The sequence below is a fragment of the Camelus ferus genome, chromosome 14, assembly GCF_009834535.1.
Source record: "Camelus ferus isolate YT-003-E chromosome 14, BCGSAC_Cfer_1.0, whole genome shotgun sequence".
Classification (NCBI taxonomy): Eukaryota; Metazoa; Chordata; class Mammalia; order Artiodactyla; family Camelidae; genus Camelus; species Camelus ferus.
The window spans coordinates 49,387,491-49,402,370 of NC_045709.1; the positions used below are offsets into that span (position 1 = coordinate 49,387,491).

At 36.4% G+C, this 14,880-nt stretch overlaps 1 long non-coding RNA gene across 1 annotated transcript in view; it reads right to left on the reverse strand.

The window, feature by feature from the left end:
• LOC116668702 overlaps positions 1 to 14,880 on the reverse strand; it is a 172,175-nt gene that overhangs the window by 89,893 nt on the left and 67,402 nt on the right. The window lies entirely within an intron of this gene.

Below are 14,880 nucleotides of genomic sequence, written 5' to 3' on the forward strand. Positions count from 1 at the left end.
CGGCCTGCTGTCTTCCATGTGGTGATTCAGGGACTCAGGCTGTTTCTACTTTGTGGCCCCACCATCCAGTCCTGTTCATACTGGTACATTGAGAAGAGAACACCACAATATCATATCTGGTTCCCAAGCCAAAAGCATAGGAGTCATTCCTAATTTCTTTCTTTCTCTCCCTATTATCAAAATTCCATCAGCAAGCCTTGTTCACACTCTCTCTAATTTTTTTAAACAATCTACTTCTGAATAATCAAATTATTATCACTATTTTGCACCACTAACTAATTAAAGTATCTGAGCAATGATTATCAGCAAATGTTAGCATGAAAAAAAGAGACAATCAGGTATTATATGCCTCCTGATAAAAGGACACTTGCTGATGAAAAGAAAAAAAAATCAAACTTTAATCCAATTAAAATTCTCACTCTAAATGCCAATTCTCAGAAGATACAGGGTATAGAGCAACATGTAAAAGTCATAAAATTATAATGCAATTAGGAAAATCCAAACTGATGAATACTCTTCAGGAAGTGACCAAATTCTTCAAAAAACAAATTAGAGGGAAAAGGAAAGATAAAGATATTGATAGTCAATAGCTAGCTAGCTAGATAAATAGATAAATAGACCAGTTGATCTAGATGTTTGTATGTGTATATATATATATATACACACATAGAGAGAGAGACAGACAGACAGACAAAGAGAGAAGATACATGCAACCAACATATATTGCATATGGTTGCAACCAATATTGACCTGGACCCAAACAAACTTAAAAAAAAATCCATAATACAAAGAAATGTGAACACTGATAGGAGCATTTGATAACATTAGAAATTAATTATTGTTTACTTTTAGGTATAAATTAATATTTTGTTAAAATATAAATCCTTGTCTACTAGAGATTCATATTATGACATTTATGGATAAAATGGTATAGTATTCACTGCAAGATAATCTGAAGAAATTGATGAGATACAGAAGAAACAAAGTTGGCAATGAGTTGATAATGGTTAATTGTGTCATGGATACATCAGATTTTACTTTACCATTTTCTCTAATTTTGTATATATTTTTCCATAATAAAGGGGTCTTCAAACGTTCACTCTTTTCCAATTCCCCTGCTGCCACCTAGTCAGTGCCACCATCATCTCTTACCTGGTAGGCATGTGAAGCAGCCTCCTGATGACACTCCCAGCATCCAGTGTTGCACCCTCCAACCCCCCCTCCTCATGGCAGCTGCAGTGATCATTTAAAACTGGAGTCATATCCTATCTTCTTTACCTTGCTTCCTTTAATAACCTTCCCAAAGCTTCTCATTCAATTGGATTAAAATCTAAACCCTACATTTACAAGGTCCTTTTTAACCTGGACCCTGACGATCTCGTCAAACACATCCTGTACCACTCTGCCCGACGCTCTGGCCACCCTGAGGTTCTTTTTGGCCCTCCACTTGCCATGCTTGTCCCCATATCAAGGTCTCTGTCCGAGCAATCCCTTTGCCTTAAAGGCTCCATCTGTTGCCCTCTCACTACCACTGAACAAAGAATCTTTTCCATCATTGCCTATCACATGACCCTGTTTGATTGCTATCATTTTATCACTGATATTCAGATAGCCAGTTTGTTAATCTATTACCATTTTCATCCACTAAAGTGTAAGCTTTATTAGAAAAGTGACTTTTTCTATCTGTTTCAATATTGTAATCCCTGTGCCTAGAACAGCCACTCAACAAATATTACTTGAATAAATCAATGAATTAATTTACACAGGATCTAAGTTTCCATTCCAATTATACATTTGTATGAATCTTGCTTCAGTGAGTATGTGACACGAAAGAATTAATCCCTCATGTTGTAGGCCTATGACTTTGGAAATTAACCCCTCCAAGCTTCTGTCCATTCCTCTGTAAAATGAGGACCCTATTAGGTTGTGAGCATTGAGTGAATTATTATTCCCTATCATTCTCATGATGATCCAAACACTGGCTCCTTAACTGGTTTGTATATTTGTTCCAACTTATCCTTCCCACTGTAGCCAGGGTTATCTTAAGAAAAATTAGTTCATGTGATATCACCACTTGAAAGCTTTCAACAGTTTCCTGTCGCTCCTTGAGATACTCTTCTAGGCCCTGTGTGATCTGGCCTCTTTCCACATCCTCAGTCCTCTTTGTGGAATTCTTCCAGATACCTCACATCTTTTGAGAATTGTGCTCTATCCAGAGTACCCATGCTCTCCTCTTCGTCCAGCTCTTTCCTGCTCAAACTTCACCCTGCAGCACTTTCTCAGACCAAGGCAGCGCCCCTAGGTCTCCTAGTCCTTTTCTGATAGGACTTATCCCATCTTTAATTATATGTATATTTATATTTACTTAGGTTGTATACACTGTATGGTTAATATCTGTCTCACCCCCTTGCTATGAGATTGAGGACCACGTTGTTTTACTCATCATTGCATCTTAATACCATCACAGTACCAGGCATATTCTAGGCTGAAAACATATTTAGAGAATAAAGGAACCAATGAACAAGTGAATCCCTATTCTATGTCCTGGCACACAGTAAGCCCTCAGTAATGGAAAATGTTTTCGTAATGATGGAAATATATAATGGCGGTAGCTCTCTTAGCATGAACCAGAAGGGTCAGGTGGAGGAGGCCATACAAGCAGATCTCTGGAACTGTCTGCTGTCTCCTGTGCCCCTGTTGAAGGCAGAGAACTGGACTGGGGCTTCCCACTCACGCACTGGGACCCCTGGTGCTAACACCTCTGGTCTCACAGCCTGGTTCTCATTTCCTCTGTCTCTGACCCTGTTGTGGCAATCTAACTCAGCCTGTTTCTCACCTCTCTCACTTCCTGTTTGCTTACTCGGTGTTCTACCATATCCTGATTTCTATGTTTGCACCTCACTGTGAAAAACCTGAAAATAACTTTTCTCTGATAACCTCCTGGCTTTCTAGGATTTAAAATCCTGCACTAAACTCTGACTAAATAAGGGCAATGCAGCTCCCTGACATGAATAATAGGTCAAAACAAAGTCACAGAAATGAAACACAGGAATCCCTTCTTGTAAAACAGAACAGGAAGGATGTTTCTTGCTGTCTAATGCATTTACTAGATCACAGCAGCCTATTTCCTAAAAATATTTTATCCGTACCTCTCAATTAGTGCATTAACAACACAATTTCTTGGGTTATTTCCCACCCCCACCCCCTATTATATTAGTGTTTAAACTTTATTGTCCCCCATCCACCTTACTAAATGTCCTCTTTTTTAGATTAAACAACTTTCTCAAAGTCATATTTTATCTTGGCTTCTCAAACATTAACATTGTCACTTAGTTTAGTGTCATCTGAAAATTTGATGAGCAAATTTTCATTTATACTTACTATTAGATTTATTCATTGAAATTACTGTAAGTTAGATCAGTATGTCTGTTTAAAGTCTTGAAAAGATCAATTATGTGAAATATTTCAAATATTTGAAAGTGAGATTGGACAATCTTTCAGTAATATTAAAACATTCTTCCCCTAGAAGTATATCTGAATTTGCATCCCATCAGAGACTTAAATCTAGGCTAGATGAAATATAAGAAATGTTGTCTAAGGAATATATATTTTTTAATCACCAGTAAGATTAAATTAACTGACACAGGATGTGGATTTTGTTGTTTGTTTGTTTGTTTCTTTGTGATTTGATGAGTCTTTATTTACAAGATCTATGCGATTTTCAGTCTGAATACAATATATTTGTTTGCATCCAAGTTATTTTCCTATTTAACACATAGCAGTTTCCATCCTAATGTAGTCTCCTGATTTAATATAAAAGTATCATTTTAAAATCTTAAGTGTATGAAGGAAAATAGATGTCATATTTTAATGCTGGCTTATGTACATATTTCACTTGAAATTTATATGGAAAGCACAAGAAAATAGCCCCTTTCACTTCAGAGTGGTCATTGTGTCTTTGATAAGAAAACAAGAAACCAAACAGCATCCTGGGATGTTGAGTCTTGAAAACAGTCCATGTTTTCATGCAAAGAGTCATTTGCAGAGACACACAGACAGCTGCAGCCCTGTCCTACGGCTGAGAGGAGACTTCCAGAGAACCCTGGTGAGGCTGCTGCCTGCAGTCCAGGGGGTAATGGCTGACCCCTGACCCTGCCTGACAGCCAGCGCTCTTGTCATACTGCTGTGCAACAAGTCAAATGAGGCTATAATTACACTGCAGACAACGGTCTGCAATTATACATTCAAGTCCCAGAGTCTGGCAGGAGGGAGATGATTGTGGCTGGAAGGGGATGAGGAGAAGTCAAAAAGTCACAGGACAAACCGCTTTTTGATATTTTCTCTAAAACAGCATAACTGTAATGTGTCCTCCCTGAAGGGGAGGATCAAACCACAGTGGAGAGCAAACAGTTCTCTGATTCAAAAAACCATGAAAACAGGACTTTGAGTAGATGGATCCACCAAAGGCTATGTGACTGTCTAATATATAAAAAGAAGGGCAACTGTGGTTCCCAGAAGTTCCTGTGCAAATGCTGCTTACTGTTTCTGATTTACTTTGATTAAACAAATAATAAGGGACCAGACTGTGACTGGGAGCGATGTGGCACACAGCCATATTTTTCAATACATTGAACCAGAGTGACTTTGTTTTTACTATTAAATTTCCATAAAATCTAGGATCTCTCTATTAGAGCAAGTCATGGGTATTCTGGGCAAATATTTCTAAAGCCCTGTTTTTAAATATGCAAAATACTTTGCATCAGCAAATTAAGTAGGTTGAACAGCACAGAAATACCACTAGAAGTAGGTCTGCCCTGGCTGCATTTGAGACTGCCTGTAAAATTATTACATCTTCTACCCTCTGAACCCAAAGTTAGAGATTTACCACGTAATGTAGTTTTCTCAGGGGTGAGATAACTTGTATTTGTTTACCAAATTTCTGACATTTGCTGTTCTATATTTGCTTGAATGTCTCTAGGGCTAAATACCCACTTCCTAACGAGGCAGCCCATGCTACCTCGAAATGGCGCTATCAAAACTGTCTTCCTCCCCTTAAAACAAAAAGCCTTGTTTTAGTTATCATTCATCAACCCAAACCCTCTACTTTGTATACCAGTCTCAGGGCTACATTCTACTCGGAAAATTTCTTAATATTTAAAGACAGCTATAATGCTATTCTCCCCCACCAAAACATTCTTTGTTTATTTTCTCTATGACAGGGTTTCAACCCTTTTAGCAATTTCATAAGAACACATATCCATATGCTTTATGGCACCTAGAACTTAACATTCCAAAAGTGTTCAATGCAATCAATGCAAAACAGTCTGGCATCTCCCCCTTCATTGTTTTACTAATACTCTTGTGATCACAGAGGCTCTGAGTGCCCACATCAAAGCATTGCCTCTCTTGGAGCTTACTATGAACCAAAACTTCAAAGTCATTTTCACACATGCTCCAGTGTGTGTGTGTGTGTGTGTGTGTGTGTGTGTGTGTGTGTGTGTGTGTTTTCTTCTCTTTCCCACACCATCAAGCAGTTAACTCTGACCAAATAATTAATTCTGACACTATATATCTGCAGATAGCATCAGATCTTACAGGTCAAGGGTTCAGTCCCATAAGACTGCTCTCATTCAGGCACCAAAAGCAAGTACAGGTTGTCACCTCTGCTTCTGTCTGACTGGCTGTGAATCAGAGGTTCCCACAACTCCCTCTTCAGGTTGAATGAATTTGCTAGAGCAACTCATAGAACTCAGAAAAACACTTTACTTACTAGGTTATCAATTTATTATAAAAGGATATAACTTGGAAATAGCCAGATGGAAAAGATACATAGGAAAAGGTATGTTAAGAAGGGGTCCTGAGCTTCCTTGCACACTCCCAGCAATCTCTCCCAGAATCGCCACATGTTCACCAATCTGGGAGCTACAAACCCTGTTCTGAGTTTTTATGAAGGTATCATTACATAGGCAAAACTGATTAAATCACTGGCCACTGGCAAGTGATTCAACCTCCAACCCCTCTTCCTTCTCTGGAAATCAGAGGAATAGGATTGAAAATTCCAACCCTCTGGTCATTTGGTTAGGTCCTTTGGCATATTTTAGTTTATCTAGGAGCTTTCCAAAAGTCATCTTGTTAACATAACAAAAGAAACTTCAATGGCAATCCCTACTTAGGAAACTCCAAAGGTTTTAAGAGCTCTGTGCCAGGGACAAAAACCAAAGATATATTCTTATTATAAATCACAATCTTACATATGCTAAGCCACATATATTGTTTCTTTTAGGTGATCTTACTTTGCTTTCTTGGACCCAAGAGCCAATTCTTTCATTTACGTTTGTTCGATTTCATCCTGTTCATTTCAACTTAGTAATAAGAATTTTCAGTATCATTCTAGATCCTGATTCTGGCATTCACATTGTGAGTGCCCAACAAATAACAAATGCTGGAGAGGGTGTGGAGAAAAGGAAACCCTCCTACATTGTTGATGGGAATGTAGCTTGGTGAAGCCATTATGGAAAACATATGGAGATTCCTTTAAAAACTTAAAAATAGAATTGCCGTATGATCCCTCTATCCCACTCCTGGGCATATATCTGGAGAAAACTCTAATTTGAAAACACACTTGCAACCCAATATTCATAGGAGCACTACTTAAAATAGCCAAGACATGGAAGCAACTTAAATGCCCAGCAACAGATGAATAGATAAAGAAGATGTGGAATGAATATGTGTGTGTGTGTGTGTGTGTGTGTGTGTGAGAAATGGAATACTACACAGCCATAAAAGAATGGAATAATGCCATTTGTAGCAACATAAATGGACCTAGAGATTATCATACTAGTGAAGTAAGTCAGAAAGAGAAAGACAAATACCATATGGTATCACTTTATGTGTATAATCTAAAATACAGCATAAGTGAACTTATTTACAAAACAGAAACACACTCACAGACATAGAAAAAAACTTATGGTTACCAAAGGGGTAAGGGAGTGAGTGAGCAATAAATTAGGAGTTTGAGATTAACAGATACAAATAAAAAGTATAAGTGCCCAATAAAATTGAATGGAATAAATTAAGCAAACTACCAGAAATAAAAATAGTAATTCATAGTTTAATAGCAATACATTAAAAATGACATGACATTATAATTACATCATTGAGACATGCCCTTCATATTTTGTTCAAGGAGAATAACTCAGCTGAACTAAACTGGCCTCTTCCACTTTAATCTAGTAGAGAGTAAGGTCTTGAAGTTAAGCAACTTGTGTTCATATACTGGCATCCCTTTTTGTTTGTTGAATAATTTGAAAAAGTTTACTTACTTTCTAACCTGCAGCTTCCTTATCTGTAAAATTGGAATATATGCCTCATAGGCTTCATTAAATATTACATTAAATATGAAATGAGATAACACATATGTTTAGTAAAATGCCTGGCATGTAGAAGGGTTCAGTAAATGATAGACACCACGTTATTATTAGTTGAACAACTTTGAATAAAATTACTTAACTCTTTTCAGATATATTTGTTTTTAATCTAGCCCATATTTTCCAATCTATTCCACTAAAATATCATAAGAAAACTTATCAAACACCTTGCCAATGCCTCTACACATTTGTCATCTATCTGTTGTATATTCTTGACTATTCAATAAAGTAAACTCATGAAAGAGGGACCTAATTTAGTCTGATATGACTTCTTTCAAACAGGGATTCATATGATATCCTAGTAGTTATTCCTTAAATAGTCACAGTCCTTTAAATATCCATTCAAGATACTGCCTGGAATGAAGTCAAATTCATATCTTTGAAATAAATATCCTTATAAGAAGTTTAAGTCAAACTTTTTTTCTAAATATTTATTCTCATTTATATTTTATTAACCAAAAAACCTTATTTTTAATGGCAGAAAGGAAGAGTACATGTAAAATTCTCTAATTATACATTATGCAACTTTCACAAAATTATTTTTCAACCAGATTTCTTCCTTTAGAAACAAGTGCCCAATGTGAATGCCAACTAGCAGAATTAATTTATAGACTTATTTCAGAGCAAATGAATTCATCCCTAACGGAACAAATTTCAAGACTGAAGGATATTTAATGGTATATGCTCAGGTAAACATAGAAATATGTATACTAGTCATCACCAATAAACATCCAAAAATCTGAGGAAATGTTATTGTTGTGTACCGAGAAAGGCATTGATTCAGAAGATCTGGGTTTAGCCACTAACTTTCAATTAACTTTAATGTTATTTCATATTGAAGCCTTGTATTTCTCATGTACAAAATGAAATGAAATGTTTGAATAAGACGGAACTGAAACCAATATTAATATTTATGACAAAATGAATAATCATTATGTAATTACTAAAGCTCTTCCAGCTCCAGAATTTTGTCTTTGATTTTATGGCTTTCATAGACAAAATGACTCAGAACTCATTAAACACAAGTTAGCAGACAACTTTCATCTTGTCCAGCATTGATATATCAATGTTAAATGTATCCTTCCCTGACTACTTAGCAAACATATCAATGTATAAAGAGAGATGATTACAAGGACTGTTTGAGAGCAGAGAAAAAGTGAAGAAAATTGATTTCTTAATTGCAAAGCAGCCCTCCGTTAATCTCCATCACTCTTCTCTAGTGATTCTTTACATTTCAAGAAGCAAAGTTCAATACAATCCCCTCCTCCCCTGACCTTGTCTAGTTCCCTCCCCTTTCCTATGGCCACTATTTCTGCTTCTAGTGCAGAAAAATCAGTATTTGTGGAAAACAGTATAGCATGATTCAATGACGATCTGGATCAAAGTAAAAATGGATGAATTGTCATGACCATGACTTATTCAACCAAAAGGAAAAGAGGAGAGGACTATTGCATATTGCTGCAGAACCTTCAATTCTGGTTGTTAATGACTGAATTCTCTATGGAAGAAATGCCCTCTTACTCTGGGAGAAAGAAAACCTCATTCATTGAGTGCAACTGATCTACAACCAACTTCTGCTGAGGTTCTGAAAGGTAGGAAAACGTTCTGAACCCTTTAGAGCTAGGCTGGTGCAGGTTAATTGTACAGTCTACGAATGTGAAGAAACAAGTAGAAAAAGATGTGAAAACAACCCATTGATATCAAAAATAATTGGGCAAATCACAAAATTGGTGGCACAGATACACCAAATTCTCATTTAATCCCCCCCCCCTTTCATTTAATTAAGCACACTTGAGGGGAGGATTTACTCTATATTATGCACTATGATATGACCTATGAATAACTGGTAAAATCCCCCAACCTTAAAAGCAAGACAATAGAAACAAAGAGCTTAGTGTCTCCTGCAAATTGCAGCTGGCAAATTTGGCGTTTACACATTACTAGAGATTAGGAAAAGGCTATTGACTTAGACAAAGCTTTTTTGGTGGCAAGAAACAGAGATTCACATAAGAAGAGTGGAAAATCCTATAAAGTCTCAGTGTAATCTCTGAGACCATGGTGGCAGGAACACAGTCAGGGCTCTCTGAGATCAAAAGCTAGAACTGGGAAGCTTTCAGGAACAAAGGCTGTTCTCCAGAACTGAAAATCTAGCTTTCTTTTTCCTATTGTTCCTGGTTCTTCCTGCTTCTTGCTGAAGACCAGTTCTCTCTGCTCGTCTCTCAGTGCATGTTGTCCTGAAGTCACTGCCCAAAGGCTGCCTCCACCTCAGTTTCCACCCCAGCTCATTAAGTTTCATGTCCTCCAATGCCTGGCATGCACGGTTGACCCAAATTGCTGTGTTCCAACTCTGAAATCAGAGGAGGGAATATAATTGGCCCAGCTGTGCAGGTGTTTCCCTATAATCCAGTCATCTGAAGTGAGAGGTAGAGTCACATATTTAAAATGTGGCTTCAGGGACTCACCCCTGTGTAGGATGTCAGTTCCCTTGGAAAGAATAAGAACTGGACAAGCACCAGAAGTTGTCTGAGCATCATGTCCAATCTACAATTTCTAGAAGATATCTTCTTTGATAAATAACTGTTATTACTATATATAGTAACATGCAGACTCCACGTAGGCTACAGAGAAAAGAGAACAAATCCAAGGTGTAGACTGTTTATAACAAAGTTTATTTAATTTCCTCATCATATAATTTTTCAGGCTGCTGTCAAAACTGAAGTCAACTAAAGATGAAATCTCATACATTATAAGTTCTTAATAGAAACAAATTTATTCTGAAAGATTAGATTCAGGAATAAGATGAGCAACTAATGAAGAAGATTAAAGAGCTTGTGACTGTTCCAAACTCAAAATGTGTTCATATATTCTAGAACAAAGAGATTTATTTTGTCTTGAATACCTACATGACATATGCTGACATATTTTGTATTCCTGTGTTGACCTAAAACAAATAGACTGCCAGTTATTTCCCCAGCAAAAAATAGGTTTACAAAGGGTCAGCAAAAAATTGTAATTCAGGGTCTGCAACCATGGCAAGCCGTGTGCAATTCCCTGCACAGAAAGGGAAGGAAAATGCTTTCATAGAGAGGAAAACAAGGTTGGGCAGGTTCTAGTGAACAGAGTTCAGGGCTTTTCATTGATTGAGTCCCTGCCAGGAAAGAAGAGGAATCTTTCTTCTTCTTTTTGGTCTTGGCTATCATCGCAAAGCATGAGAGCTTCTGGCCTCCCAACTCTACTTAATTTAGGTTTTTGTTTATTAAGTTTTTAAACGTGAAACCACTAATTTGAACATATCTGAATCAAGTAGTAATCACATTATAATATTGTAACGACTTATTTTGTAGCGATGTATTTACATATCTTTCTCTCACTAGTCTGTAACCTTGAGAAACTTGAGAAACTGTAACCTTTAAAATAAGTTAACTATAGATAAATAATTATACTGGATTATATAGTTTTATTTAGTTTTTCCAAATTATGTGTTATTCCTTATTTATCTGAACGAGAAAGTATCCAGCAATGTCAACCATCTATGATAGCTATGATCCTAAAAAATACACCTGCCAGTTCTGGTGACACATACAATTAATAAAGGACATAAATTTAATGTACTTTGTTTCATTGGAAATGAATGGAAGTATCCGTTCCCTATTTTACTTATTATATCTTAGTATTATGATCCAAGTTATCAGCTTTTTCATTTATTTGAACTGCATTTGAACCTGTTCTGGGTTACAGACAGGCACTGGGGAAACTAAAAGTGTAGGCAACAGAAGTAAAGATGGAGACTTGAGAACCCATATTTAAAGTTGATTTAGAACATCTAAATTAGATTTTTAAGTCTTAATCATATTTTACATGTCAAAATAATTGCTAACAAGTAAAAATAGCTTTACTTTTGATATTCTATTCTTCAATATATCATACTAACTATAAAATTTTAGAGATTAAAAATAAACCATTTGAGAAATAGGTTCGTAGTGTAGGTTTCTGAGTGAAAGATTCACCTGTAAATTAGTTAATGAATAAGAAGCTAGGAATGGCTTCCAACAGCAGTAACTTCTACTCTAAGGAGACAGGCAGACAGTTTTCTTTTTGAACTAATCCGTTCTAAATTTAGAAACTAGAAATGGAAAATAGGAAGAGAACAACAAGTTAAAGTAACCACTGAATATTTTAATTTTCTCATATAATCAACGACATACATTTTGTATTTTAAATATTATTCATAATCTGATTAGGTAGAATTGAAAAAAGCAAAGAATATAAATACCTAGAATGGAATTTGATTTTGTTCCATTCTTTTATAAGAAAAACACAAATTAAATTAAGCTGACATCAGGATCATCAGAAAAGAACCCACAGGAGAACTAATAAATTGCACAGTCTGTTCCTTCTCTCCTCCAACAGCAGAGGACTGTTAAATGGCAAGTATTGCTCAAATGGTATGGAAAAGCCAAAAGTGCCTTGTAAATAATCAAAAGATACTAAATTAAAATTGGTAGAGTTTTACTCTACAGTACACATTTATCTTTTCCAGTATATGTGTCCATTATAAAAATATGGGAATAACACAGAAAAAAAAATGGTGGAAAATAAATATCCTTTAGTCTTTCTACTTTTTAATAATTATGGTTAAATTTTTGGTGATATCTTTTCAATCTGCTTTCTGAATTTAGTCTTTAGTGAAAAAAATAAGACCTAATTTTAGGGATCTTATGTAAAGCATTTTGTGTTCTGCTTTCATTGTGCTGTTCTTTTTTTCACTCAACATTATATTAGGTGTTTTGTATGCTATTCAAAAGCATTATCTTTAATGGCTACATGTTATTTTTTTTAAGTGTAAAGACAACAAATTTTTAAACTATGCCTCTATATGTTGACTTACTGTTTGTTTCCAATTGTTTCTTATTATAAATAATATTATGATGAACATCTTTTGACACTTTTTTTAAATTTCCTAATGATATGGTCTCAAAAATGGGTCACAGAGACATTTTAAGGGTTTGTATATTTAAAGTAACTCAGCAAAGTAAGGTGAACAGACATCTTAACTGATATCCAGAGATGAATTCTAATCTCAGCATTTTTCTGGTCAAATGACTTCACTGCTCTGGTCTCCAATTTCCTCACCTATGGTATAAAGATGGCTGAACTAAATTATTTTACTTTGGTTACCTATGACTATAGAACAAATTACCTCAAAATTTACTGGCCTAAAACAGCAATCGTTCTGTTACTTCTCTTGACTCTGTGGGTTGACTAGGGCTCAGCTGTGTGGTTCTTCTGCTGGTCTTGCTTGTAGTTCCTTATGCGGCTTCAGTCAGATGGTGGCTGCATATTCAGCGTCCCAGGTGGAATGTCCAAAATGGCTTCAGTCATGTGCCTGGCACCTTCGTAGCAATAGCTAGGCTCAGCTGGGATGCTAGGGCAGCTGGGTTTCTGGCTCTGCCTCTATCTCTGTCTCTTTCTCTGTCTGTCTCCATACAGGCTCAAAGTGTCTCCTCTTCATACATCCTTTCTATATAGAGTCTTCACATGGTCTCCCCTTCAGAACAATGTGACCTGTTACATGACTGCTCAGGCTCTCGGAAATACAAACACACACCACTTCTATCCCACTCCATTGGGAAGGCAAGTCACAGGATCAGCCCAGCTTCAACTGAGGGGGACAGCACAAGAGCAAGACTACTGGGAGGCACGGTTCATTAGGGGCCATCTTTGGTGAGCACCTACTGCACAGTATGTGATGGGAACAGCGTCTCCAGAGCTCTAGGATATTAACTGTTTGAAAATGTGCAATCCTGGTATGTTACGTGCTATGATAGTCCACAGATTGCAGTAGGGACAGTGTGGTGAGTCTCTATTGTCAAGGATGCTCATTTTACCAGAACACTCAATTCTCAGTCTTTCTGGGGGAGCAAATGTGCACTTTGTAATTTTCTCCAAATAATTACTCTATGTTCTTTGTGTTGACAATCTCCACACTTAGATGTCAGTCCTCAGCTGCACAAAAGATATAAATAAATTGAACCTCCCCATATCCTACTCCAGGGAGAGTACCTGGTAGTAATCGAGTTTCCTCAGGGGGAGTTTAGAGGAAGGTACACCTGCCTGAATTTTACTGATACTCCACGTGACTGAGGAAATCAGAAAGAGATGAACCAAAAACAAGGCCTCAGAGTAATGGAAAGTGAATCAGCTTTGCCCAGCCTCTCCTAATAAAAGATAAAATCCTTTCAATAGACTAATTTTATTACTTGATAGCTGTATATGTACACCAAATTCAATAGAATTGAGGCTGCCAGGCTGTGCTAAACCCAAATAACCATTGTTACAAACAGAGAGCAAAGCCAGACTCAGTAATATTTTATTAATCCTCAAATGCCAGATTATATGCACTTGAGAATATAATTTTTCTCCCACACTATGGAAAATGGCAGCCCTTTATTAAGTCTATCTCTGAAAACTTAAATGTTTGCTCTTTCTCCCCACTGCCTAACAGTGAGAGCAAAAGCTTCGGGAGGGTTTTATTTGTTTACATGGCATTTGCCTTGACGTTTCCCAAGTAATAATACATAGTAACAGAGACAGATGAGAGCTCTGTATCATCCTTTCCCTTAGGGCAAAGCAGGCACAAATAGACCTCTAATGAAAAACTCCATGAGCAGGACAATAAATAACAGGGCATAAAATGGGCAAAATAGTTTCCAAGTACAATATTTAAAAAATACAGAACAGAACATGATTCTACTCAAAGTGAGGTAAGGCCTCTTCACCTTGCACATTACACAGTAGGTTCTAGCTTCATCACTAGATCCTTTCCCACTAACCACGTTACTTCTAGATCTGATATCACTTTTTGTGTGTGTGGTTTCAAGAAATAGTGATGACTTCAACAGTCCTTTATTAATAAAATGGTATTTGTTCCTAAGTAGTAGCTGAAATACAAAGAAGTTTTTTTTAACATTTTTTATTTATTTATAATCATTTTACAATGTTGTGTCAAATGCCAGTGTAGAGCACAATTTTTTAATTCTACATGAGCATATATATATATATTCATTGTCATATTTTTTTCTCTGTGAGCTACCATAAGATCTTGTGTATGTTTCCCTATGCTATACAGTGTAATATTGTTTATCTATTCTACAATTTTGAAATCCCATCTATCCCTTCCCACCCTCCACCCCCTTGGCAACCACAAGTTTGTATTCTATGTCTATGAGTCTATTTCTGTTTTGTATTTATGCTTTGTTTTTATGTTTTTGTTTTTGTTTTTGTTTTTTAGATTCCACATATGAGCAATCTCATATGGTATTTTTCTTTCTCTTTCTGGCTTACTTCACTTAGAATGACATTCCCCAGGAGAATTCATGTTGCTGCAAATGGCGTTATGTGGTTGGTTTTTATGGCTGAATAATATTCCATTGTATAAATATACCACTTCTTT